The sequence below is a fragment of the Narcine bancroftii genome, chromosome 5 (genome assembly GCF_036971445.1).
Source record: "Narcine bancroftii isolate sNarBan1 chromosome 5, sNarBan1.hap1, whole genome shotgun sequence".
Lineage (NCBI taxonomy): Eukaryota > Metazoa > Chordata > Chondrichthyes > Torpediniformes > Narcinidae > Narcine > Narcine bancroftii.
The window spans coordinates 102,506-128,821 of NC_091473.1; the positions used below are offsets into that span (position 1 = coordinate 102,506).

A 26,316-nucleotide genomic window follows, 5' to 3' on the forward strand; every position below is an offset into this window, starting at 1 on the left:
GTTATTTTTTCCAATGAAGGCTATCATAATAAATCTTTTTTGTGCTTCATCCAATTTGAGGCCTAATTCTTTACTTCTTATATTACTTAGAAGAAAGATCTCTGGATTTTTTGGTATGTTGCTTTTTGTGATTTTATTTAATATCTGATTTAGATCTTCCCAAAACTTTTCTACTTTCTCACATGCCCAAATTGCATGTACTGTTGTTCCCGTTTCCTTCTTACAGTGAAAACATCTATCTGATAATGTTGGACCCCATTGTTTTTTAACTTTTGTGGCTTGATATATAACCTGTGTAACCAATTATATTGTATCATGCGTAACCTTGTGTTAATTATATTCTTCATAGTTCCAGAACATAACTTTTCCCATGTTTCATTTTTTATCTTTATGTTTAAATCCTTTTCCCACTTTTGTTTGGGTTTATAGCTTATTTCATCATTTTCCTTCTCTTGCAGCTTGATGTACATGTTCGTTATAAATCTTTTAATTATCATTGTATCTGTAATCACATATTCAAAGCTGCTTCCTTCTGGTAATCTCACTCTGTTTCCCAATTTATCCTTTAAGTAGGCTTTCAGTTGATGGTATACAAACATTGTACCATGAGTTATTCCATATTTGTACTTCAATTGTTCAAATGTTAATAAATTATTTCCCAAAAAACAATTTTGTATTCTTTGAATTCCTTTTCCCTCCCATTCTCTAAAGAAAAGGTAATATATTGTAAAAGGGATTAGCTGATCTAATACCTAGGGATCGGATTGCGTGTGTTTGCCATTTAAATGGTGAATCTTTTTAAAATTCTGTATAATCCACATTACTCATTGGCCTCACTTCACTTTTATTTGTGTTGATCTTGTACCCTGATATTTCTCCATACTCCTTCAATTTCTTATGTAGTTCTTTTACTGATATTTCTGGTTCTGTTAAGTATACTATGATGTAATCTGCAAATAAACTGATTTTATACTCCTTCTCCTTTATTTTTATCCCTTTTACTTTATTTTCTGTTCTTATCAGTTCTGCCAATGGTTCTAATGCTAAAGCGAACAGTGAGGGAGATAATGGACATCTCTGCCTAGTTGACCTACTTAATTTAAATTGGTTCAATACATATCCATTTACTGTCACCTTCGCCAATTGTCCATTATATAATGCTTTAATCCAATTAATATATTTTTCTGGTAGATTGAACCTCTGTAATACTTGAATAAATAATTCCATTCTACCCTGTCAAAGGTTTTTTCTGCGTCTAAAGCAACAGCCACTGTTGGCATCTTATTTCCTTGAACTGCATAAATTAAATTAATAAATTTACAGACATTATCTGCTGTTCGTCTTTTCTTAATAAATCCAGTTTGATCTTGTTTTACTATTTTTGGTACACAGTCGACCAATCTGTTTGCTAATAGTTTTGCTATTATCTTATAATCTGAATTAAGTAGAGATATTGGTCTATATGATGCTGGTGTTAGTGGATCCTTCCCCGTCTTTGGTATTACTGTTATTATTGCTGTCTTACATGAATCTGGCAAGTTTTGTTTTTTTCTTTCTGGTTCATTACTTCCAGGAGAGGAGGAATTAATAACTCTTTAAATGTTTTATAGAATTCTATTGGGAATCTATCCTCCCTAGGCATTTTATTGTTCAGCAGCTTTTTTAATATATCCTGTACTTCCTCTATTTCAAATGGTTTTATCAGTTTGTTTTGTTCCTCTTGTAATTTCGGCAGTTCAATTTTAGCTAAAAACTATTCTATTTTATCACCTTTCCCCTCATTCTCAGTTTGATATAATTGTTCATAAAATTCCTTAAAATTCTCATTAATCTCCATTGGATTATATGTAATTTGTTTGTCCTTTTTCCTTGATGCCATTACAGTTCTTTTAGCTTGTTCTGTTTTAAGTTGCCAGGCTAATATTTTGTGTGTTTTTTCTTCTAGCTCATAATACTTTTGTTTTATTTTCATTATGTTCTTCTCCACCTTGTACGTTTGTAATGTTTCGTATCTTTTTTTTTCTGCCAATTCTCTTCTTTTTGTTATATCATCCCTTGTTGCTAGTTCCTTTTCTGAACTTACTATCTCCCTTTCCAACTGTTGTATTTCCCAATTATAGTCCTTTTTTTACACATATAACAAAGCTCACCCTATTTTTCACCCCCGTACTTCCTTTCTTCCCTTCTCTTTCCCTTCTTTAGTTCTTACATATACATTATTTTCACATTTTTATATATATTTTATCGACGTTCTTCATTCTTGTTAGAACTCTTCATCTCTCCTTCTGTCCTGCAGATGTTCTGCAAATTCTCATGCTTCCTTTGGATCCGAGAACAGTCTGTTTTGCTCCCCAGGGATAAATATTTTAAGCACAGCTGGATGTCTTAACATAAATTTATAACCTTTTTTCCATAGGATTGATTTTACTGTATTAAACTCCTTCCTCTTCTTTAAGAGTTCAAAACTTATGTCTGGGTAAAAAAATATTTTTTGATCCTTGAATTCCAATGGTTTATTGTCTTCTCTAATTTTATTCCTTGCCCGCTCCTGTATATTTTCTCTTGTTGTATATCTCAAAAATTTTACTAAAACGGATCTTGGTTTTTGATATGTCTGTGGTTTCAGAGCTCGTGTTCTGTGTGCCCTTTCTATTTCCATTCCTTCCTGTATTTCTGGCATTCCCAGGACCTTTGGGATCCATTCTTTTATAAATTCCTTCATATCTGTGCCTTCTTCATCTGCCTTTAGGCGCACTATTTTTATGTTGTTTCGCCTACTATAATTTTCCACATATCAATTTTCTGAGCTAACAACTCTTGTGTCTCTTTAACTTTTTTATCACTTTCTTCCAATTTTCTTCTTAAGTCATTCACTTCCATTTTTACAGCCGTTTCTCGTTCTTCCACATTTTCTAGTCTTTTCCCTATTTCTGTCATGACCAGCTCTATTCTATTCACTTTTTCTTCTGTACTTTTCATTTTTCTTTCAATTTCACTAAATTCTAGTGTCAACCACTCTTTTAATGCTCTCATTTGTTCTTGAAAAAAAACTTTATCTATATTCTGTCCATTTGTTTTACCTTCTATTTCTCTGTGCAGATCTTGGTCTTCTTCCTCTTCTTCTATGTCTGTACCTGTGTTTGGTCTTCTTCTCTTCCTTGTATCTGTGTCTCTTCTGACTTTCCTGATGAGTTGCTTGTCTCACTTTGCAGGGCTTCTTCTTGCTTGGCTTCTTGCTGTTGGTCCTCTTCTTCTGTGCTACTCATCTGTTGGGACTCCTGCTTCTGCTCTTCTTTCCTGTCACTTTCCTCTTCTTCCAGCTGAGAGGCCTGGTGGCGGGCATCCCTCAGCTGCTCGCGTTGTGTTTGCCCGCTCCTCAGCTGAGCTACCCTCCCGTCGGTGTTCTCCTTCTCCTTAGTAAGCGCACTTTTGTTTGGCTCAGAGGGCCATTTTTGCAGTCCAGCAGTCGGGGGGGTCGCGACTCTGTGGGGTCGTCACCAACCTCGGAAAACGGGCTCTCTTCTCCACGAAGTCTCCCTGTTTCTTAATGCAGGTAAGGCCTTCTCCCAGCGTCTTTTCTTCTTTTTTTCCCGTTGTTTTTACTTTTTCCTTCTTGGGTGCCATTTTCTTTCCTTTCTCTATACCTTTATCGTTTATTTGTTATGTTTTGTATTTCTTGAACTTTGTATTTTCTTCACTTTATTTCTTCTTTTCTGGAGAGGACTGGTATTCCCCCACCGGCCACTACTTCATCACGTGACTCCTCTCCAACCCTCCACACAATCTCCATTCTTCCAAGGAATGTGACCTAATTCCCCTGACCAAAGTGAACAATTCTTTGAGTAAAGGAGTCATTGTTGATGAATTATGAATTCATTGGAAAGTACCTGTGCTTGAAGGCAAAAGAAATGTAAAACTTAGATGTAGAAACAATAATTCAATGACTGGCCAATCTATAGAACAGATTCCCTTGAGGAGACTGTGGGTGCAGTTAGTATCAATTCAATCAAAAGACTACTTTTAAAAAAAATCTATGGAATTTAACATAAATTCCAGTGTCAATGATGTGAGAGCTCAGGATCCTGGAGAATTAGGCCCAATGATTCAGAAAGCTCTTTCTCACTGGTGGAGTCAATAACTCTATTTCATTGTATCATGAGATTAACAGATTGGAGGATCTAACTACGGTAACTGATCTGTGGCATAAGAAAGGCTCAGGCCTGAAACATTGGTCGTATATCTCTACCTCCTATGGATGCTGCTAAGTTCCTCCAGCAATTCTGTGTTCTCACTACAATCACAGTGTCTGCAGACATTCATGTTTCACTGTTGCCAACAGCTCTTCCATCCAACTTAGGAAGAGGGGAGGACTATAGCATTACTATAGCATACATGTGTAAAAGTCGACCCCTTATTTTTGGCACAAAAATCTGGAAATTTCCATATATCTTGTGTAAAAGACAACCCTGGTCTCTCACCTCAGCCCCAGCCACCTGCCCATTAAAGCTCCTGACACCTTGAAATAGGAACTCGCAACCCCCTGACAACACAGAAGCTTACCATGGTGCCGCCCTCCCCCGTGTGTTTTGATGAGCTGACTTTGTTATTACTTTAATTCATTGTGTTTTCATTTATTTCATTTAGACAACATTTGGACTTCTGTCACAGGCATGGTATTTTGGATTCTAGTGTGAATTTTAGCCCCTCAAAAGTAGTATCCATGGAATAGTCTTGTCTTTGGCTTGGCTTCGCGGACGAAGATTTATGGAGGGGGTAAAAAGTCCACGTCAGCTGCAGGCTCGTTTGTGGCTGACCAGTCCGATGCGGGACAGGCAGACACGATTGCAGCGGTTGCAAGGGAAAATTGGTTGGTTGGGGTTGGGTGTTGGGTTTTTCCTCCTTTGCCTTTTGTCAGTGAGGTGGGCTCTGCGGTCTTCTTCAAAGGAGGCTGCTGCCCGCCAAACTGTGAGGCGCCAAGATGCACGGTTTGAGGCGTTATCAGCCCACTGGCGGTGGTCAATGTGGCAGGCACCAAGAGATTTCTTTAGGCAGTCCTTGTACCTTTTCTTTGGTGCACCTCTGTCACGGTGGCCAGTGGAGAGCTCGCCATATAATACGATCTTGGGAAGGCGATGGTCTTCCATTCTGGAGACGTGACCCATCCAGCGCAGCTGGATCTTCAGCAGCGTGGACTCGATGCTGTCGACCTCTGCCATCTCGAGTACCTCGACGTTAGGGGTGTGAGCGCTCCAATGGATGTTGAGGATGGAGCGGAGACAACGCTGGTGGAAGCGTTCTAGGAGCCGTAGGTGGTGCCGGTAGAGGACCCATGATTCGGAGCCGAACAGGAGTGTGGGTATGACAACGGCTCTGTATACGCTTATCTTTGTGAGGTTTTTCAGTTGGTTGTTTTTCCAGACTCTTTTGTGTAGTCTTCCAAAGGCGCTATTTGCCTTGGCGAGTCTGTTGTCTATCTCATTGTCGATCCTTGCATCTGATGAAATGGTGCAGCCGAGATAGGTAAACTGGTTGACCGTTTTGAGTTTTGTGTGCCCGATGGAGATGTGGGGGGGCTGGTAGTCATGGTGGGGAGCTGGCTGATGGAGGACCTCAGTTTTCTTCAGGCTGACTTCCAGGCCAAACATTTTGGCAGTTTCCGCAAAGCAGGACGTCAAGCGCTGAAGAGCTGGCTCTGAATGGGCAACTAAAGCGGCATCATCTGCAAAGAGTAGTTCACGGACAAGTTTCTCTTGTGTCTTGGTGTGAGCTTGCAGGCGCCTCAGATTGAAGAGACTGCCATCCGTGCGGTACCGGATGTAAACAGCGTCTTCATTGTTGGGGTCTTCCATGGAATAGTAAGCCCCACAAATCTAACATTAAAAAATGATCTACAAAATTTGACTTTCACATGAGTACAAACGGTAGCTCTCCAGTAAAAATCTGAATGACCTCTTTCCACAAAGTGAACTTGATAATTGTCAAGTTGTAACAATCTGACATTGACATGTCTTTTGTAAATTTTGTAGTTTCAAACTCACAGCCAGGTTAAAAGATTTTGAATAAAAACAAAAAATGCTCAAAACTCAACAGATCAGGGAGCACTTGTGGAAAAGGTTCACACTTCAAATCCAAAACCCTGCCCCAGAACAATTTCCACAACGTTTTGCTTTTATTCAGGTTTCCACCATTTGCAGTTTCTTCATTTTTGTTTACTCTTTAAAGATCTCAAAGACATGCTGCTGGATTTCGAAGAAAAAAATGCCAAAACTACTGACAAAAACACTTGGCGAAGATGTTCTCTGGGAAAGAGCAACTTCAAAGAGAAAGCAGGTAATGTATCCTAAACTTAGACATAACACGATAACAGGCCCTTTTGGCCCTCAAGCCCATGCTGCCCAATTACACCCAATTAACCTACAATCCTGTACATTTTTGAAGGGTGGGAGGAAACCAGAGAAAACCCACATTGACACTGGGAGAACGTACAAGCTCCCTACAGACAGGGCCGGATACGAACGCAGGTCGCTGGCGCTGTAATCTTCTTTCTTTCTTCTTTGGCTTGGCTTCGCGGACGAAGATTTATGGAGGGGGTAAAAAGTCCACGTCAGCTGCAGGCTCGTTTGTGGCTGACCAGTCCGATGCGGGACAGGCAGACACGATTGCAGCGGTTGCAAGGGAAAATTGGTTGGTTGGGGTTGGGTGTTGGGTTTTTCCTCCTTTGCCTTTTGTCAGTGAGGTGGGCTCTGCGGTCTTCTTCAAAGGAGGCTGCTGCCCGCCAAACTGTGAGGCGCCAAGATGCACGGTTTGAGGCGTTATCAGCCCACTGGCGGTGGTCAATGTGGCAGGCACCAAGAGATTTCTTTAGGCAGTCCTTGTTGCGCTAACTGTACCACCCATTGCAACCCAGTGAAAATATAAGTAGGTAAAAAACAGCATAGGACAATTTTTGTGAAACACTAACTTCTGAAGCCAACAGCTATTCCCTCTGGTGCTTCGATTTGAATCCAACTTCATGGAAGTGGGATAGGAGCTACAGAAATTGGAAAGAAAAGTATACAGCGCATCGGTCTCTCTTATTCGAGATCTTTTCACAGAGACAACACAGATTTAGACCAATTAACCTCATTCTAACCAATATGCAGTCACCTATATATTTAACCGTACACTTCTTCACATGCCCATTGTGACACTTTTGAGGTTAAATAGGAGAGGGTCAGAGAAAATCTTATTGAATTTATCTCTGTGTCATCACTATACATGCACTATACATACAATCATAATCTCGTCTGCATACATTACTCCAATTACATGTAGAGTGCACCGATCGAACTTCTCCCCACCACTGAGATTATAGAGTGGTTACATCCTTAATCAGTCTCAGTTACTGTCATATTACCGGTGACCACTGGATGTTAAAAACATTAGCCCTTAGTTGGAGTTTGGCTGTTATATTTTCCATCAAATATACACTTTTTAATCTTTCCCTCCATTGTTGGACATTTGGTGGTTTTACATTTCTCCATAATACTATAATCATCTTTGCGATCAACAGCAACTCCACAAGTAAATATACTTGATTTTTGGAATCTATATCCTCTGGAGTCTCTCCCAATATAAAATATGCTGGCTCCAAAGTTAGGGATATGACCATGATTTACTTAATTTCCACCTGAATATCTCTCCAATATTGATATAGGTTGGGACTGTCCCAAAAAATATGAGTATGATCGCCAATCTTCCCGCATTCTCTCCAGCATAATTCTGAGGTGCTGCTGTATCTCACCCGCACCCGCGGAGTCTTAAATACTCTCATTTTAATTTTCTATTCAACCTCCCTCCCGGTAAGGCTACTTGTTAACATGACCATCAAGGCATGTCCTTACCCACATTTCATCTGTAAAACAAATACTCATTCCTAATTCCCATTTCTGTTTTATTTCCATAGTGTTTCCTGTTACGTCATCTTGAAGCCATCTGTATAAGTGTCAGGTTCTTCTTTATCACTCTCTCCATAGTCAGCATGAAAATCTCTTCCAGTGTAGATGGTATTTTATGCGTCTGTAAGAAGTGCTGCTCTTGAAGGAATCTGGATAAAATCCATTCCTGACAAACCAAATTCTTGCTGAAGATGTTCATATGATTTCAAAGATTCCCCACAAAAAAACTGATCCACAAGAGTTGGCCCTTTACCCACCCGTTTTCTAAAGCCATTATCTACTTTTACAGGTAGGAATTCTGGGACAGCTACTGTTTTTAATGCTCTGGATATAGAGTTTTTAAAAGGTTGAGTTTTTTTCTAATAGCCAACCAAGTTTTCATTGTGAAAGTAATCCATTCATTATCTATCTTTAATTTCTTCCAATTTGCTTGGTTTAGGAATGGTAGCCCTTCCAGAGAAATACTGGGGCGTGAATTTTGTTCTGTACTCACCCAACCCGTTTCCATCTCATTTGTTATCCATGTGATCAGGGCCCTCAGCTGCACTGCCCAGTAGTAAGATTTAATGTAGGCAAATTAAGGCCCCCTTTTTGTTTTGACAATAACAAAGTCTTCAGTCTAACTCTAGGTTTTTTATTTTGATATACAAATCTTGATATCAATTTGTAAAGAGCTTTAAATGCTATGAAAGAAACTCCTACTGGCAAAGATTGGAATAGTACCCACTTCTGCAGCTTCCTCTGGACACTCCTTCCAGATATGGACTGCCCTCTGAGTGAAAAGGTTCCCTTTCAATCTCTCTCCTCTCACCTTAAACCCATGTTCTAGAACTAGAGAAAAAGACTATGACCATTCACTTTATCCATGCCCTCTTATGATCATAAACCCTCTGAAAGGGCATGCCTCAGCCTCCTTCACTCCAGGGAATAAAGACCCATCCTATCCAACCTCTCCCTATAACTCAACCCCTCTAGTCTCTGCAACATCTTGGTGAATGACCTCTCCAGCCTTTCCAGTTTACTGATCTCCTTCTTGCAACTGGGTGATCAGAACTGTGCAGTCCTCTAACTGTCATCTCATCATTCTTTGTACAGCTGAATCATGAAGACCCAACTTCTGCACTCAATAGCCACCCTGTCAAGAAAAAACATATCAACTGCCCTCTTCACCATCTTGCCCAGCTGAGTTCCACTTTCAAGGAACTATGAGCCTGTACCCCAAGGTGTCTCTGCTGTACAACACTCCTTCGAGATCTGATACTCACTGTGAAAGTCCTGCCCTAGTTTGACTAACTGAGTTCTTGCAAGTAACGTCGGAGTCCACCTAAGAAGTGACCTATCATGGACATACAAAATCTCTTCACTTGTCAGGAAGGCACAACAGCCGAATGCACTTTCTGCAAATATTGAGGCAATGCTACCAGCCACCATCCTGTCAGCTTTCTACAGGAGCTCTGTTGAGAGCATCCTGGCTGGCTGCATCACAGTGTGGTATGGTTACTTTAAAGCATTGGATTGGAGGTCAATCCACAAGTCCATAAGTAGCAGAGAGGATCACTGGGGTCTCACCTCCCCCCCCCAACCTTGACATAATCTATCAGGATCATTGTTAGAAGAGGGCACACAAAATCGTTGAGAATCCCTACCACCCCACATACAGCATCTTCCAGCTACTTCCGTCAGGAAAGAGATACAAGTGTACGTTCAGACTCCTTCCTCTTAGCCAATTTTGATTCCAATGGACCAGCTCCTCTTGGCTCCCCAATGATCTAATCTTCCAAACTAACGTGTCATGAAGGAACCTTGTCAAAGGCCTTGCTAAAGTCCATGGAAGAAAGATCACCAAAGTATATATACAAAACCATGAGACCTGTAATAATCCAGGAGAAATTTTGCAAGGGGAGGATCTTTCTGAAAACCCAGCTCTGATCTCAGCTTTTGCCAGCTTTCAACGTCCAGCCTGACACAAATCATCCCTGTTTGGTAATGCTCCAGATGCCACCTTTTTTGCCTGTAGGGTGGCCGACCACGTCTGAATGAGGATTTTGACACTACTGGATTTAGGCTTTTTGAGTACCTTTAACTCACAAAAACTGAAAGATAAGAAAATAAATCAAAAGGTGAATCATGGGAGTAGCTGAAGAATGTATTTAGTACAATTAAGACATGGCTGAATATCTAATCTGCAAGACACAAAGGTGCTGGAGAAACTCAGCAGTCAAGCAGTATCTATAGGAAGAAAAGGGTAACCAACATTTTGGGCCGGAGTCTTTCATCAAGGTATGAGCCAAAAGCAGAGAGCCACCGGGAATAAAAAGGTAGAGGAAGAGAGAGGAGGGGGGGGGGGGTGGGAGGGAAGTACAGGTTAACAGGTAAGAGGCCATCGATGGATATCAGAGGGAGGGTAGAAGAAAAAAAAACAGAAGCTGATAGGGGAAGGGGGAAGGGGGCTGGAGGAAAGGAATCAGAGGGATTGAGAAAGAGAGAGAGATGGGGAGAGGTTTATTGGAAAATGGAGAAGTTGGTGTTAATGCTGTCTGGTTGGAGTGCCCAGATGGAATATTAAGTGTTGTTCCTCCAATTTGTGGGTAGTCACGGTTTGACGATGCATGAGGCCATGGATACCTAATCTCTGGTGTTTGGCTTACTGATAAGAGAGATTTGCTTGCATGACCGACTACTATTTGCAACTGTTGCTTTGCACATTAGTAGAAGGTAGGTTATTAGGTTAGGAGAAATCAAAGAAATTAAATGTTTCTGAAGTTGCTATTCATAGAGAAATAAAACAAATGCTGAGGTTTTCATGGTCTCAGGACATCCTGTTGAATTAACGAAGGATGTTTGTTTAACTGATATTAGTGGTCATAAGGAGCAGATTTAGGTTAATGTAGTGGGCTCAATATCTGAAGTAACAGCAAGTGGCCAGTGATAGTGTGAGGCAGCAGATTGAGGCCATGATTCTGAGGCGCGGGCAGGAGAATCTGCTCTGCCATTCAAATCTTGCTGCTGCATTCTTCCTTTTAATCCCATTCATAACCTTTGACGACCTGATTTACCAAGAATCAACTTCTGCTTTAAGTATACCCAATGACGCAGCCTTCACAATCATCTGTGGCAACAAATTCTACAGATCACCATCCTCTGGGCTGAAAAAACATCTCCTCATCTCTTTTAACATCTCTCCTTTTAATCTGAGGCTGTGCCGTCTGCTCCCAGAATCTCCCACTACTGGAAACAACTCCATGTCCACTCTATCTATCCCTTTGAATATTCTGTATTTTTAAATGAGATTCCCTCCCCTCCCCATCCTTCTAAACTCCAGTTGTGTAGGAAATACGACATATTTTTATACTTTTAGTGCTGACAAATAACAATGTGATTTTTTTTTCACACTGTGAACCATATCAATCAAAATATGTACAAATGTTTCTCATTAAATTTACACAGTGGCATTTTCTTCCTTTTTTCCCCCTTTCCCTCCCTCCCCTCTTCCCACCTCCCTCCAAAACCCATAAATATTCAACATATCTTTCTTTGGCTTGGCTTCACGGACGAAGATTTATGGAGGGGTATGTCCACGTCTGCTGCAGGCTCGTTGGTGACTGACAAGTCTGATGCGGGACAGACAGGCACGGCCACAGCGGTTGCAAAGGAAAATTGGTTGGTTGGGGTTGGGTGTTGGGTTTTTCCTCCTTTGTCTTTTGTCAGTGAGGTGGGCTCTGCGGTCTTCTTCAAAGGAGGTTGCAGCCCGCCGAACTGTGAGGCGCCAAGATGCACGGTTTGAGGCGATATCAGCCCACTGGCAGTGGTCAATGTGGCAGGCACCAAGAGATTTCTTTAAGCAGTCCTTGTACCTCTTCTTTGGTGCACCTCTGTCTCGGTGGCCAATGGAGAGCTGGCCATAGAACACGATCTTGGGAAGGCAATGGTCCTCCATTCTGGAGACGTGACCCACCCAGCGCAGTTGGGTCTTCAGCAGCATGGATTCAATGCTTGCGGACTCTGCCAGTTCGAGTACTTCGATGTTGGTGATGAAGTCATTCCAATGAATGTTGAGGATGGAACAGAGACAGCACTGATGGAAGTGTTCTAGGAGCCGTAGATGATGCCGGTAGAGGACCCATGATTCGGAGCCGAACAGGAGCATGGGTATGACAACGGCTCTGTACACGCTGATCTTTGTGTGTTTCTTCAGGTGGTTGTTTTTCTAGACTCTTTTGTGTAGACTTCCAAAGACGCTATTTGCCTTGGCGAGTCTGTGGTCTATCTCTTTGTCGATCCTTGCATCAGATGAAATGGTGTAGCCGAAGTAGGTAAACTGGTTGACCGTTTTGAGTTCAGTGTGCCCGATGGAGATGTGGGGGGGCTGGTGGTCATGGTGGGGAGGTGGCTGATGGAGGACCTCAGTTTTCTTCAGGCTGACTTCCAGGCCAAACATTTTGGCAGTTTCCGCAAAACAGGACGTCATGCGCTGGACTTCAAACCTATTCAACATATACAATACAATAAAACCATAAAACAATATCTTCACACAAAGGAAAATAAACAAGAAAAATGTGTCATCTATTTGTTACACACTGACTCTAGTCATTTTGTCTTCTTATCATTTGAGGGGATGGAGGTCCTAGGCAAGCTCTCTCTTTTATGTTCCAGGTACGGTTCCCAAATTTGTTCAAACAATGTGACTTTATTTTTTAAATTATATGTTATTTTTTCCAATGGAATACATTTATTCATTTCCATGTGCCATTGCTGAACTCTTAGGCTCTCTTCCATTTTCCAAGTTGACATTATACATTTTTTTGCTAAAGCTAAGGCTATCATAATAAATCTTTTTTGTGCTTTATCCAATTTGAGGCCTAATTCTTTACTTCTTATGTTACTTAAAAGAAAGATCTCTGGATTTTTTGGAAGGTTATTTTTTTATGATTTTATTTAATATCTGATTTAATTCTTCCCAAAACGTATTCACTTTCATATTTCGTTACCCAAATTGCATGTACTGTTGTTCCCATTTCATTCTTACAGTGAAAACATCTATCCGATAATGTTGAATCCCATTCTTTTCATGTTTGAGGAGTGATATATACCCTGTGTAACCAATTATACTGTATCATGCGTAACCTTGTGTTTATTATATTCTTCATAGTTCCAGAACATAACTTTTCCCATACTTCATTTTTTATCTTTATGTTTAAATCCTTTTCCCACTTCTGTTTAGGTTTATAGTTTATTTCATCATTTTCCTTATCTTGCAGCTTGATGTACATGTTCGTTATAAATCTTTTAATTATCATTGTGTCTGTAATCACATATTCAAAGCTGCTTCCTTCAGGTAATCTCAATCTGTTTCCCAATTTATCCTTTAAATAAGCTTTCAATTGATGATATGCAAACATTGTACCATGAGTTATTCTATATTTGTACTTCAACTGTTCAAATGTTAATAAATTATTTCCCAAAAAAACAATTTTCTATTCTTTTGATTCCTTTTCTCTCCCATTCTCTAAAGGAAAGGTTATATATTGTAAAAGGGATTCATGGATTTTGCGTCAATAATAATTTTGGTATTTGGTCATTCGTTTTTTTCCTTTCTAAGTGGATCTTCTTCTATGTATTTACAACGTGATATTGATCAGATAACAGCAATTAGTAATGTTGAGTGAGAAATAAATATTGTCCATGTTACTGGGAAAATAGCTTCTCTTAGTCTCCTACTACACAGAAGAAGACCTTTTCGCCATGGAGTATCTATCTAAACTAATCCCATTTACTAGCACTTAATCCATAGCCTTCTAAGCCTTGGCATTTCAAGTGCTCATCTAAATAATTCTTAAATCTTGTGAGATAACCTACCTCCAACACTCATTTGGGCCCATCATTCCAAATTCCAAACATGCTCTGGATAAAAAAATTCCAAATTCTCTCAACATCACCTTTGTCTTACTTTCACCATTTAATCTTGAGCTGATCCATTTTCCCACTCACTGCTCGGCCTTCTCCCCATAACCTTTGTTACCCTGGCTAATCAAAAACCTATCAGTCTCTGCCTTAAATATACCCAATGACTTGGCCTCCACAGCGACCTGTGGCAACAAATTCCCACAGATTTACCACCCTCTGGCTTAACAAATTCTTCCACATCTCTTTTCTAAGTGAATGCTCTTCAATCCTGAAGTTTTGCCACCTTGTCCTAGACTTTCCCACATGGGAAATAACATTTCTACATCTACTCTGTCCACACCTTTCAACTTTCGAAATGTTTCAATGAGATTCTCCCCTTTCCTGCCTAATTCTCCTAAATTCCAATGAATATGGGATAAGAGCTGTCAAACGCTCCTTGTATGATAACCCTTTCATTCCCAGAATCATCCTTGTGAAGCTCCTCTGAACCTTTTCCAATGCCAGCACATCCTTTCTTAAATAAAGAACCCAAAAACTACACCGTTCACCAAATGAGGCTTCACCAGTGTTTTAATGAGCCTCAACATCACACCCCTGCTCTTATATTCTTTTACTCATGAAATAAATGCCAGCATGGCATTTGCCTTCTCGCCACCAATTCAACTTGTTACCCTGCACGAGCACTCACAGGTCCCTTTGCATCTGGGTATTTTCAAGTTTCTGCCCATTTAAACAATAGTCTACCCATTTATTTTTTCTACCTAAGTGTACGACTGTACACTTTCCGGCATTGTATTTTATTTGGCACTTTTCTACCCATTCTCCTCATCTGTAGCCTCCCTGTTTCCTCAAAACTACCTGCTTTTCCACCTACCTTCGTATCATCTGCAAACTTGGCCACAAACCCATTAATTCCATTATCAAATCAGGAATATACAACATGAAACACCGACCTGTATGGAACACCACTAGCAACTGGCAGCCGACCAGAATATGATCTTTGTATTCCAACGCTTTGTTTCCTGCCAATCAGTTGAGGTAGAGACAATGACAATGTTAAAAGGTATTTAGATAGAAAGGTATTTAGATAGAAATGATGCAGGGATATACAGGCCTAATCTGTGCATATGTGATGAGTATTCTGTACAATATAAAGCAGGCCATTGAAAGCATTAAACTTTTGTGGCAAGAGGTTACTTCCAGCAATATGCGAGCAGATTGGAAATATTTTTTGCCCCATTGTGCAAATAATTTTCTTGACTTCAGCCCCACAGACAAAATAATTGAAGAGATAACAGCTGTTGGAAGTATCATAGGTTTCAACACATGTGCAGAAAATATTTGAGAATTGTTTGATTCGCATATAGAAGAATTACGCGAAAATGATCTTCTTCAACTCAATGAGTAATGTGCATTTGAAGAAGCTGAAGTCCAACCGGGTGAAACAGCTGAAAATATGGCTAAAGAAATAACTTGAAGAAGGATTTGAACTTGTTGAAGCCGCTAAGGATTTAAAAAATCTAAATGTCGATCCTATCATGGAAAGAAACATGGAAGCCAGCAGCAATCTAGAAAAAGCTATCGCTAGCTTTAGGAAATTGTATAATGACAAAAAAAAATCAAAATCTGTGTGGTCAACTTTGGAAAAATAATTTTCTTAGAAATAGTTTAGTTATGATTAGTTAGTAGTTTGAAGAAGTTTTTAAAGGCAACAGAATAGGCCGTGATTGAAAAAAGATATTGCAGTCTTGGCATCACTTTCATTTTGATGCAATTTACCCTTCCCACTAAAGTAATCAGTAACTTTCTCCATTTCTGCAGGTACCTTTCTCTCTTCCCAAGAAGAGGAACATAATTTAGTTTCTACAGATTTTGTAAGTTGTTGTCAGTTGCTATTCCAAGATATTTTATTCCACCCATTTTCCATTTAAATTTACTTCTTTTTTGGTATCTTTCATATTCAAAATGCGTTAATGACACTATCTTGCTTTTGTCCATATTTATTTTATTTATTTATTTTTAAACTTTATTTATTCGTTCAAAAAACAAATAGTACATAACATATACAACAATTAACCATAAACATGAACGTTATTTTTTATATATAGAAAAAAATAGAAAAAAAAGAAAAGAACCCCCCCCCCTTCAGCCAACTCTCCTAAGGAGAGCCGTAAAGAAAGAAAAAAGAAAAAGTATTAAAGGAAAATTAAACATACATATTAAGATCTAATCAACATAAATTGAAATGTAAATATTCTGAGTATAACAACCACATTAATAAAAAACTATAATTATCATGCTAAACTTATGTAATTTTTTCCATTATTAAACAATATTTCATCTCATTATGCCATATACCATATTTATTTTATAACCTGATATTCTTCCATATTTTCCTAGTGTATTTTTCCAAAGGTTTAGCTGATAGGTATAGTAGCACATCGTCAGCAAATAGACTAATTTTATGTTCTTCTTGTCCAACTTGGAAGCCCTCTATATCCAGATCCTTTCTTATTATCTCCGCCAGCAGTCAAATCACTAAAATAAAAAGCGCTGGGGACAGGGGACATCCCTGTCTACATGATCTACTTAAGAGGAACACTGCTGACATCTGATTATTGGTTATAATTTTTGTTTGCGGTTTATGGTCTAAAATTTTATCCAGTTTATAAATGTTCTGCCTACGCCAAATCTTTCCAGTGTTTTAAATAGAAAGGGCCATTTCAAACAGCCGTATGCTTTTTCCACATCCAGGGAGACTGTAATACTTGGATTCCATTTGAATTTTGCCAAGTGTATTACATTAAATAATCTTCCTAGACTATCTGAGGAATGTCTTCCTTTAACAAATCTTGCTTGATCTGTATATATCAATTTTGGTAAATATTGTCCTAACCTATTAGCCAACACTTTTGCTAGTATCTTGTAATGAGCATTTAACAGGGATATTGGTCTATATGATAAAGTTTTTAAATCGGTCCCTTTTTTTTGGAACAATGTAACAATCACAGTTGAGAATGATTCCGAGAGGGTCTGTTTTTCTGCATACACTTTTCCCCAAGGGAGTCGAAAACTAGAGGGCAGATATCTAAGGTGAGAGAGGAAAGACTTAAAATGGACCTGAAGTGGCAACATTTTTCAAAATAATGGTCGATAAAAGAAGACATGAGGTTACTTTGGCAAAAGAGCAAAAGGATAGTATGAGACAAAATTGATCCCCGAAGATCAGAGTGGTCGGCTATGTATGAAACCAAAAGAGATGGGGCAGCTCTTAAATGAGTTGTTTTGCACCAGTATTTACTTAGCAAACAGGCGGAGTCAAGAGAAGTAAGGAAAACAAGCAGTGAGGTCATAGAACAGAAACAGATTAAAGAAGAGGAGGTGCTTGCTGTCTTAAAAGCAAATAAGAGTGGCTAATGTAGAAATTGCAGGGGCTCTGGCAGAAATATTTAAAACATCGTTATCTACGGATGAGGTGCCGGAGCATTGAAGGGTAGCTCATGTTGTTCCATTGTTTAAAAAAAAGCTCCACGATTAACCTTGGAAATGATAGGCTGGTGAGCCTGGTGTCAGTAGTAGGTAAATTATTGGAAGGTGTTCTAAGAGATCGGATATACAATTATTTGGATAACCAGGAACTGAAGAGGCTTTGTGCATGGTAGGTCATGTTTAACCAATCTTAGTTTTTCAAGAAAGTTGAAAAGAAAGGCTATGGATGTTGTTTACATGGACTTTAGTAAGGTTAGTCAGGAAGGTTCAGATGATCTGTATTTATGGTGAGGAAGTAAACTGGATTTGACAATGACTGGATGGGAGAAGCCAGAAAATAGTGGTGGATTATTGCTTCTCAGACTGGAGGCTTGTGATTAGTGGTATGCCTCAGGGATCAGTGCTGGGACCATTTCTGGTTGCCATCTATTGTATATCAATGATCTAGCTGATAACGTGGTAAATTGATTCAGCAAGTTTGCAGATGACACTAAGATTGAAGGTGTTGTGGACAATAAGGGTTTTCAAAGCTTGCAGAGGGATCTGGATCAGCTGGAAATATGGGCTGAAAAATGACAAATGAGCTTTATTGCAGACAAGTGTGAGGTGTTTCATTTTGGAGGGACAAGACAAAAAAGGACATACACGGTGAATGGTAGGGCTCTGAGGAGTGCAGTAAAACAAATGGATCTGGGAATATAGCTACATAATTCCCTGAAAGTGGCATCACAGGTGGATCAGGTTGTAAAGATATGTTTTGGGATTTTGGCCTTCATATATCAAAGTATTGATTATAGGAGTTGGTATATTATGGTAAAGTTGCATAAGACATTGTTGAGGCCAATTTTGGAGTATTGTGTGCAGTTTGGGTCACCTAACTACAGGAAAGGTATAAAAAAAATGAAACGAGTGTAGAGATTTACTAGGATGTTGCCCAGACTTCAGGAACTGAATTACAGGGAAAGATTAAACACATTAGGATTTTATTCCCTGGAGCGTAGAATGAAGTGAGATTTGATAGAGGTATTTAAAATTATGAGGGGGATAGACAAGAGTAAATGTATGCATGCTTTTTATACTGTGGGTAGATGAGGATTTGAGTTGTGGGTGAAAGGGGTAAGTTTAGGGGGAACATGAAGGGAAACTTCTTCACACAGAGTGGTGGAAGTGTGGAACGAACTGCCATCTGAAGTGGTGAATGTGGGCTCAATTTTAACATTTAAGAAGAATTTGGACAGGTACATGGATGAGAGAGGTATGGAGGTCAGTGGGACTAAGCAAAAAAATGGTTCAGCACCAGGACTGAAGGGGCATGTTTTTGTGTTGTAATGTTCTACAGTTCTATGTGCTGTTCTGGTCACCCAGCTATAGGAAGGACATCAGTAAAATGGAAGGGGTGCAGAGGAGTTTTACCAGAATGCTACTTGGATTAGAGGGTTTGAGTTATCGGGAGAGTTTGGATAGGCTGGATCTTTATCCCCTGAAGTGAAGGAGGCTGACGGGCTACTGTACAGAGGGTTACAAAATCACCAGGGGTGTGGATAAAAGATTGGTCTTTTACCCCAGGGTAGATGATGCTGGAACTGGAGAGCATATGTTTAAAGAGAGAGGAGAAGGATTGACGGGGACCTGGGGCAGCCTTTTGACTCAAGAGGGTGGTCCATTACTGGAACAGGCTGCCAGAGGAAACCGCTGAAGTGAGAACAATAACAACATTCAGGAGACCTTTGGACATATTGACAGCAAAGAGGGGTTTGGAAGGATGCGGAACATGCATGCAAACGCCAAGGGCCCAGAATGCATGGGCAACGTGGACCATTCGGGCCAGTCTGTGCTGTCTGATAGAAGGCGGGAGAGGTGGAGAGACCAGTGCTGTGGGTGGGAAGGTGAGAGAGAATACTCTGTTCTGGAAACAGCAGAGCAAAATGGGGGCATGTTCCCCAAAATGGGATAAAAAGTGGTTCAAGGTGGTGCCGGAGGCAAATATGTTTGATAAATGGGACTAGTTGAGGTAGATAACTTGGGCCAGAAAGGACAGTTGGGCCGAATGGCCTGCGTCCACACCGGTTGGCTCTCGGACTCCATCACTGGCCCCTTAATCGACCCGCAGGTGGGCGTCTCCATCCTGCCGACGCCGACGCCACCCAGGCCGCCGAAGCGAAGCTCCACCCCCGCCCTGGAGCCGTCAACACCGCCGCACCCTTACCTGCCGTCCTCGCCGTGACCACGCCCCCTTCCCACCCGCCATGGGCGTGGCCCTTCCATGTGACGTCATACCCAGGGCGTTCGGTTCTCTCTGACGCACACCCTCCCCGGGCTGAGGTCGAGTCACGTGATCCCCAGGGCTGCGTTGCTTTGCTCCGAGAGAGTTCATCTCGCTTTAAACCGTCGGGACCCAGGAAACTGAAACAGTGCACGTGGAGCGGGCGTCGCTAAGCAAAACAATGCGGTTGCTATGGTAACCAAACAAGGACGGTGCAGTGGAAGCTTCACGTTGTGTGTGAAGAACCTGGGGTTCTACAGCTCCAGGTAAGAGGGTAAGTGCCGTGGGAATGGGAGAGGGAGTGGGAGAGTGGGAAGGAGGGGTAGGACTGGGGGCATTGAGCAGGTTGAGAAGTGCAGCATGTCAGATCATCAAATAAACCTAGTCTCCATAATGGTGACCACAAACCCACTTTAAAGGTCAAGCCCAGAGTTTCCAGTGGACGCTATCTAACATATCCGGATTCCAGACCGCTTATGAACGCGTCTAACATCAGGGACTCGTGGTGGGCTTCAACCGTGACAGCAGCACAGGCACAGTCCCTGGATAGCCCTTTCAGGGAGAGCTCTCACCTGCTTGCTGCTTCCAAATGTGAAGCTGGTGTCTTGCGAACAGGGTGTTCTGAGGAGATTCACTGCTTTCTGATAGCCAGCGACCTCTCTGACCACGGAGTAGGGGACGTCTCCAAGGAGACCCACGAAATGGTCCATTTTCTTGGCATCTTGCATGACATTGTTCTTTTGCATGTATGCTTCGAAGCATTGGAGCCAGTGGTGGAACTTTCCTCCGGCTTGGGTGGCATCTTGATCTATCTTGAGTCTTCCACGTTTCAGAGAAGTATTCATGATTTTGTTAATAAAATTGATATGCCAGAAGCAAGGACCAGTCTTGTATCATACTATAGGCTTTTATTAACAGAAGAAGCCCCTCTCCTGACCAGTGGGATAAGTTGCACCATCTGTTATACCAGTAGGGTGAAGCCAATCTACAGTCATAACCAAAAGCAAGCAGTCAGCATAATACATTACATCACTACAGGCAGATTACGAGATTTAATAAAGTGGAAAAAAAATTGCTTGACACTGGTGTGGCAGAGGTCGTTGTGGAGGGTCTTGAGGCAGTCTATCTGGGACATCTGGGGGCTCGTTGAGCTTCCCCAGTCGATGCAGAATATCATAGTTATAGGTGGGGAGTTCGATCCTCCACCTCAAAATTTTATAATTCTTTATCTTACCTGCTGTTTATTGTTAATCGTGAATGCCACAGCCCATTGGTCCCTGAGCAGGGTAAAATGTTTGCCGGCCAGATGGTGCCTCCAGTGCTGCACCACCTCAACGATTGCCTGAGCCACCTCCTCGATGGAAGAGTGTTGGATTCTAGGTCCTGGAGGGTACAGGAGAAAGTGGCCACGGACTGACTTGCCTGGTTCAGGGTGGCAGCCAGGGTGAAGTTGGACACATTGCTCTCAACCTGAATAGGAGCAGATTCATCCACTGCATATGACAAGGCTTTAGTGATGTCCTCTTTTATTCGACTGAAGGCTGCATAGACCTCTCTTGTCAGGGGGAAGGATGTGGACGATAAGGAGGGAGACTTTGTCCACATAATTAGGCACCCACTGGGCGTATAGGGAAAGAACCCCAGGCATCTTTACAGGGCCTTGAGGCTGTGGGGAAGGGGTGCATGTGGTCGGGGTCGGGGCCAATAAGTCCATTCTCTACAACACAGCCAAGGATCGCCAGGCGGATAGTGTGGAAAATACATTTTTCCGTGTTGTAGGTGAGATTTAGGCATTTGGCAGTTGTGAGGAGTTTCTGGAGGTTGGTGGCATGATCTTGTAGGTCATGGTTGCAGATCATGACATTATCCAGGTGGCACGCAGGTCATTTTAGTTCATCAACCAATCCATCTGCTGGAAAACAGAGATGCTGTCGATAACACCAAAGGTGATCCTGAGGAAATAGTAGAGGCAGCCATCTGCCTCAAAGGTGGTGTACTGGCAGTCCTCTGGACGGATGGGGAGCTGGTGGTAGGCGGATTTCAGGTCAATAGTCGAAAAGACACAATATTAGGCAATTAGCCCACAATGCGAGAGACGGTATATGCATCCAGCTGTATATAGCAGTTAATAGTCTGGCTATAATCATTCCTCATCCTGTGTTTACCCCTACCCTTGACCACCACCACTTGGGATCTCCACGGCCTGGTACTGGGTTTAATGATTTGCTCATTCAGGAGTTGTTGGACCTCAGCCTTAATAAACGCCCTGTCCCTCTCACTGTATGCCTGCTTTTTGTAGGGACTGGCTGACAGTTGGGGATGAGGTTCACCAAAAGTGGTGGGGGATCGATATGGAGAGTAAGTAGAGAGACCGTGTGTCAGTTGGGCCGGTGGGGGAGGGAGACAGTGGGGAGCAATGTGCTGACAAACTGCAGGTTGCCGACCATGGGGGGGGGGGGGGGGAGGGGACTGTCGTATTGCATTGTGACACTCTTGAGGTGGCAATGAAAGTCCTACCCAGCAGCACTAGTGCACAGAGCTATGGCATGATAAGGAGTTTAAAGTTTCTGTAAGTCGTGCCCTGCACCGACAGCATCACAATGGATCTCGGTTGTGGCTGTGGATCTCGGTTGAGTGGAATTTTGAGGCCAGGGCAACTTTATAGCTTACTGGCTTTTCTTTAGGGGAGTAATGCTGCACCACTTCGGGGTGGATAAAACTCTGTCCTCCCACTATCAAAAAGGTATCTTGTCACCTGATCATTGATTGAGATGTCCATCATAGATCAGGAAAGTTGGACTGTTTGGTCCAGCACCACAGAGGCTAGTGTCGGTTCGTAGTCTGGCCCGTGTTGACTTGTAGACTGAGAACATAATGGCATTGCCCAAGCAGAGCGTGGTTATCCCCAGAAGTTGACAGGCAGCCCCTTTGTCACGGCATGGCCGTCCCTGGAAGCTGACAGCAGCCAAGATGGCAGCTCCCATGCTGGGACTGGAAGGCGGCTATAATCAACAGATTTTCATGTAGTGCTCCTTCTTTCTGCACTTCAAGCATGTAGTGGAGATCCATAAACCAACTCAGCTGATGAAGAGTTGAGATCATCCTTGGCTGCCCTTCTTATTCCTAGGAGGATCCAGGGCAGCTCGTCTGCCCAATCAGGTTCCTGGAGGCGGGGCATCAGTGAAGTCTTCATGTGCCTATGATACTGCTCCACCAGGTTATTCGACTGCAGATGGTAGGCTGTCATGTGGTGAAGCTGCATTCCCAGAAGTCATGACAAAACATCCCAGAGTGCGGAGGTAAACTGTGGACCTCCGTCGGAGGTGACGTGTGTGGGTAGGCCGAACTGAGATACACAGGCAGAAATAAAAGCTCTGGTGCATGAATAGGTCAATGAGTCTATCATAGGAACCACCTCCGGCCACTTAATGAGTCAGTCAATGACCATTAACAAATATCTGAACCCTTGTGACACTGGAAGCGGGCCGTGGATGTCAACATGCACATGGTCGCATCTACGCTGTGCTGGCTGGAAAGGCTGAAGCGGCACCTTCAGGTGCCTTTGCACTTTTAAAGATCAGCAGTCTGTGCATGTCTTTGCCCAGTACGTGCCATACAAACTTGTTGGCTATCAGGCAGACCATCGCTTGAATGGAGGGGTGGGACAGTCTGTGAATGGCATCGAAAATGCAATGTCTCCATGTAGCAGGGACGATAAGGTGAGGATGGCCTGTGGAATTGTCCCACAGGAGAGTAGTACCTTGTGGTCCAAAGGCTATATCCTTGAATTTCAGGCTCATGATCGCAGTTCTATAAGGCAGGAGTTTATCGTCCTGGCACTGAGCTTTGGCAAGGACCATGTAGTCTACACCTGGAGAGCGGGCATGTACTCCTTGAATGGAGGAGTGGACAGCCACCACATTACTCTTATCAGAGATATGTTTAATCCTGGTTGAAAACTCAGATGTAAGATAGGTGGCATTGCTGGCAGGCTGACCCGTGATCTGATGCCTTCGCAAAGGCAAATGTTAGTGGTTTGTAGTCAGTAAAAACTGTGAAGTCCATGCCTTCCAAAAATTAGCAGGTGTCTGACTTCCAGGTACAGTGCCAGCAGTTACCTAACAAATGTGCTGTATTTAGTTTCTGGAGGGTGGAGGTGCCTTCTAAAAAGCGCTAGAGGCTTCCATTGTCCATTTGGTGTCCTGTTCCAAGACCCTGCCTACTGCCGCGTCAGATGCATCTATCATCAAGGTGGTTGGTCCATCCATCTGTGGATGGACACGGCCTCTTTGATCTACTGGAATGCTACTGTGGTTTCCTTTGTCCACTTGAGTTCTTTGGCATCGTTGGACACTAGGTTGAAGAGGGGTTTCATAATATGAGCTGCAGAAGGTAGAAAGCAGCGATAGAAATTGACCATCCCCACAAATTCCAAGAGTCCTTTGATCGTATTGGGCCTTGCGAATTTGAGGATGACTTTCACCATGCTAGGCAATGGAATGAGACCCCGGCTACTGATCTGATGTCCCAAGAACTTAATAGAGGACTACCAGAATTTGTTCTTGGTAGGGTTCACAGTTAGCCTGAACTCATGTAGGTGGCGGCAGAGTAAACGCAGATGTTGCAGGGGCTCTTTGTTGGAGAGGCTGGTTACGAGCATGTTGTCCAAGTATACAAAAAAGAAGTCCATGCCATGCCCCACTGCATCCATTAGTCACTGGAATGTTTGTGCAGTATTTTTGAGCCCAAAAGGCGTTCTCAAAAATTCGAAGAGGCTGAACGGTGTTTTGATGGCTGTCTTGGGCACATTTGATGGTACCCACACACCAAGACAATTTAAGAAAATCTGGCCCCATGAAGATTAGCTGTAAAGTCCTGTATATGGAGCACCAGATCGCGATCTGCAGTGGTAGCATCGTTGACACGCCTGTAATCCCCGCAATATTTCCAGACTCTTGTGGCTTTGGGCACCATATGTAGCAGGGAAGCCCACAGGCTATCACACCTGCCTATGATTCCAAGTTCCTCTATTTTGTGGAACTCTTGTTTTGTAAGTCGCAACTAGTTGGGCAGCAGGTGACGGGCTTGGGCATGTAGAGAATGTCCTTGGGTGAGGATGAGGCGGATGTCTTCTGGCATATGCTCTAAAAACAACTGCTCAAAGAGCAAGCAAGGCCTACGTCTGTCTGCTAGTGCCAACATGTCATTCATTAACTCTGAAGGGGCGCCAGCCCCAGATCATCGATATGGGGTAGCCATGCAGCTTCCTCATGTCGTGAGAGACCATAAATCCAGAGAAGGAGGGCTTTGAGGGTTTCATACTTGCTGAGAGGTGGTGGGTCCCAAAGGAAATCCACTACTCAACTGGTCGAGGGCACTTATCACATGATAGTACTTAACGGTGTCCACTTCTATTTTGTGAATATGGATGTTTCAGTGTTAGTATGCATTAGGTGGTTAGCAACTGAAATAGAACCTTTCATTGAAGTCTCTCAACATTTCTTTAAAAAACCCTTGTGTAGTTTGTCACTCATTTACATTTAGTCTTTTGTGTTGTGATGTACCATATTTGACAGCATATAAAACCCATAGGCACCTCCGCCGACTTCTTGCAGCTGGGCAAGTAGTCAGTGACCTGTTCAAGTTCAACTTTACATATAAATCCTGGGGCGTATTTTTGAGCCAATTTTTGGGGGGAAATAAGTGGGTCTTGTAGGCTGCTAAGATACTGTATATGAAAGTGAGGGGCTTAGTTTCACCTTCTATCAAAAAGCTGTTAGTCACACAGCGTGGAAACAGGCTCTTCGGTCTAACATGCCCATACTGAACAAAATGTCCCACCCACGTGTCACCTGCCTGTGTTTGGCCCATATCTCTCTAAACCAGCCATTCTCAACAGGGGCCCAAAGGCTCCCCTGGGGGCCCACAGCACTGTTACGTAAAAGATGTTTTCACCTCACATAACATAAATATTTTTATGTAGCCGGTAGGAGAGAAGTACGGAAGAAACCAAAACTTGACTGCTTGACGAGGAAGGGGGCCCATAAACTTTGAGCAGAGTCCTAAGGGGGCCTTAGCTGAATAAAGGTTGTGAATAGCTGCTCTGAACCCATCCTATCCATGTAACCATCCAATTGTTTTTACCTTAAATGTTTTAATAGTCCCTGCCTCAACCACCACCTATGGCAGCCTGTTTCAGCCTCCACCCTCTGTGTAAAATGGATCCCCTCAGGTTCTTGTTGAATCTCTTCCCCAAAATCCTGTGTGCTCTGGTTACATTCCCCACTTCTGGGCAAAAGATCTATGGCACCATTGTTGATGCACGGACAATGAACACCTAATTAAATGACAATGGGACTTCATTCCAAAACCATTGAAACAAGATCTAGAAATTAGAGGGCATCATTTAGCCACTTGATTCAACAATATTTGAGCTGATTTTGTCTTGGCCTCATCTCTACCCCCCTGTAGACCAAAGATCATGCCATCTCAACCTGGAATATAGTCAGTGTTCCAGTCTCCATAGCATTCTAGTGCAGAGTTCCAAATATTCCCTGCCTTCCAAGAGAAGGCATGTGCTTCATATCTATTAGAAATGGTTGAAAAAGATCTGTTGAAGTGTTCATGTTAAAGAATGGTGTCACATCTGTTCTTGGTTCCTCTTGACCAACAATGTTCCATTATGAGGTTAATACGTAGGTGCCTTGAATACGTCAATGTCTC

At 42.2% G+C, this 26,316-nt stretch overlaps 1 protein-coding gene across 5 annotated transcripts in view; it reads left to right on the plus strand.

The window, feature by feature from the left end:
• The first annotated feature begins 19,683 nt into the window (after positions 1 to 19,683).
• The window catches only part of cfap100 (cilia and flagella associated protein 100), a 70,329-nt gene continuing 63,696 nt past the window's right edge, over positions 19,684 to 26,316 (plus strand). Inside the window, exon 1 of one of the 5 annotated variants that reach the window (XM_069936494.1) lies at positions 19,684 to 19,859. The gene's annotated coding sequence lies outside the window, so the exon portion shown is untranslated. Of the gene's footprint in view, positions 19,868 to 22,081; positions 22,337 to 26,316 lie in introns of those variants that run through there. The other 4 variants (XM_069936493.1, XM_069936495.1, XM_069936496.1 and 1 more) reach the window with 4 other exon arrangements.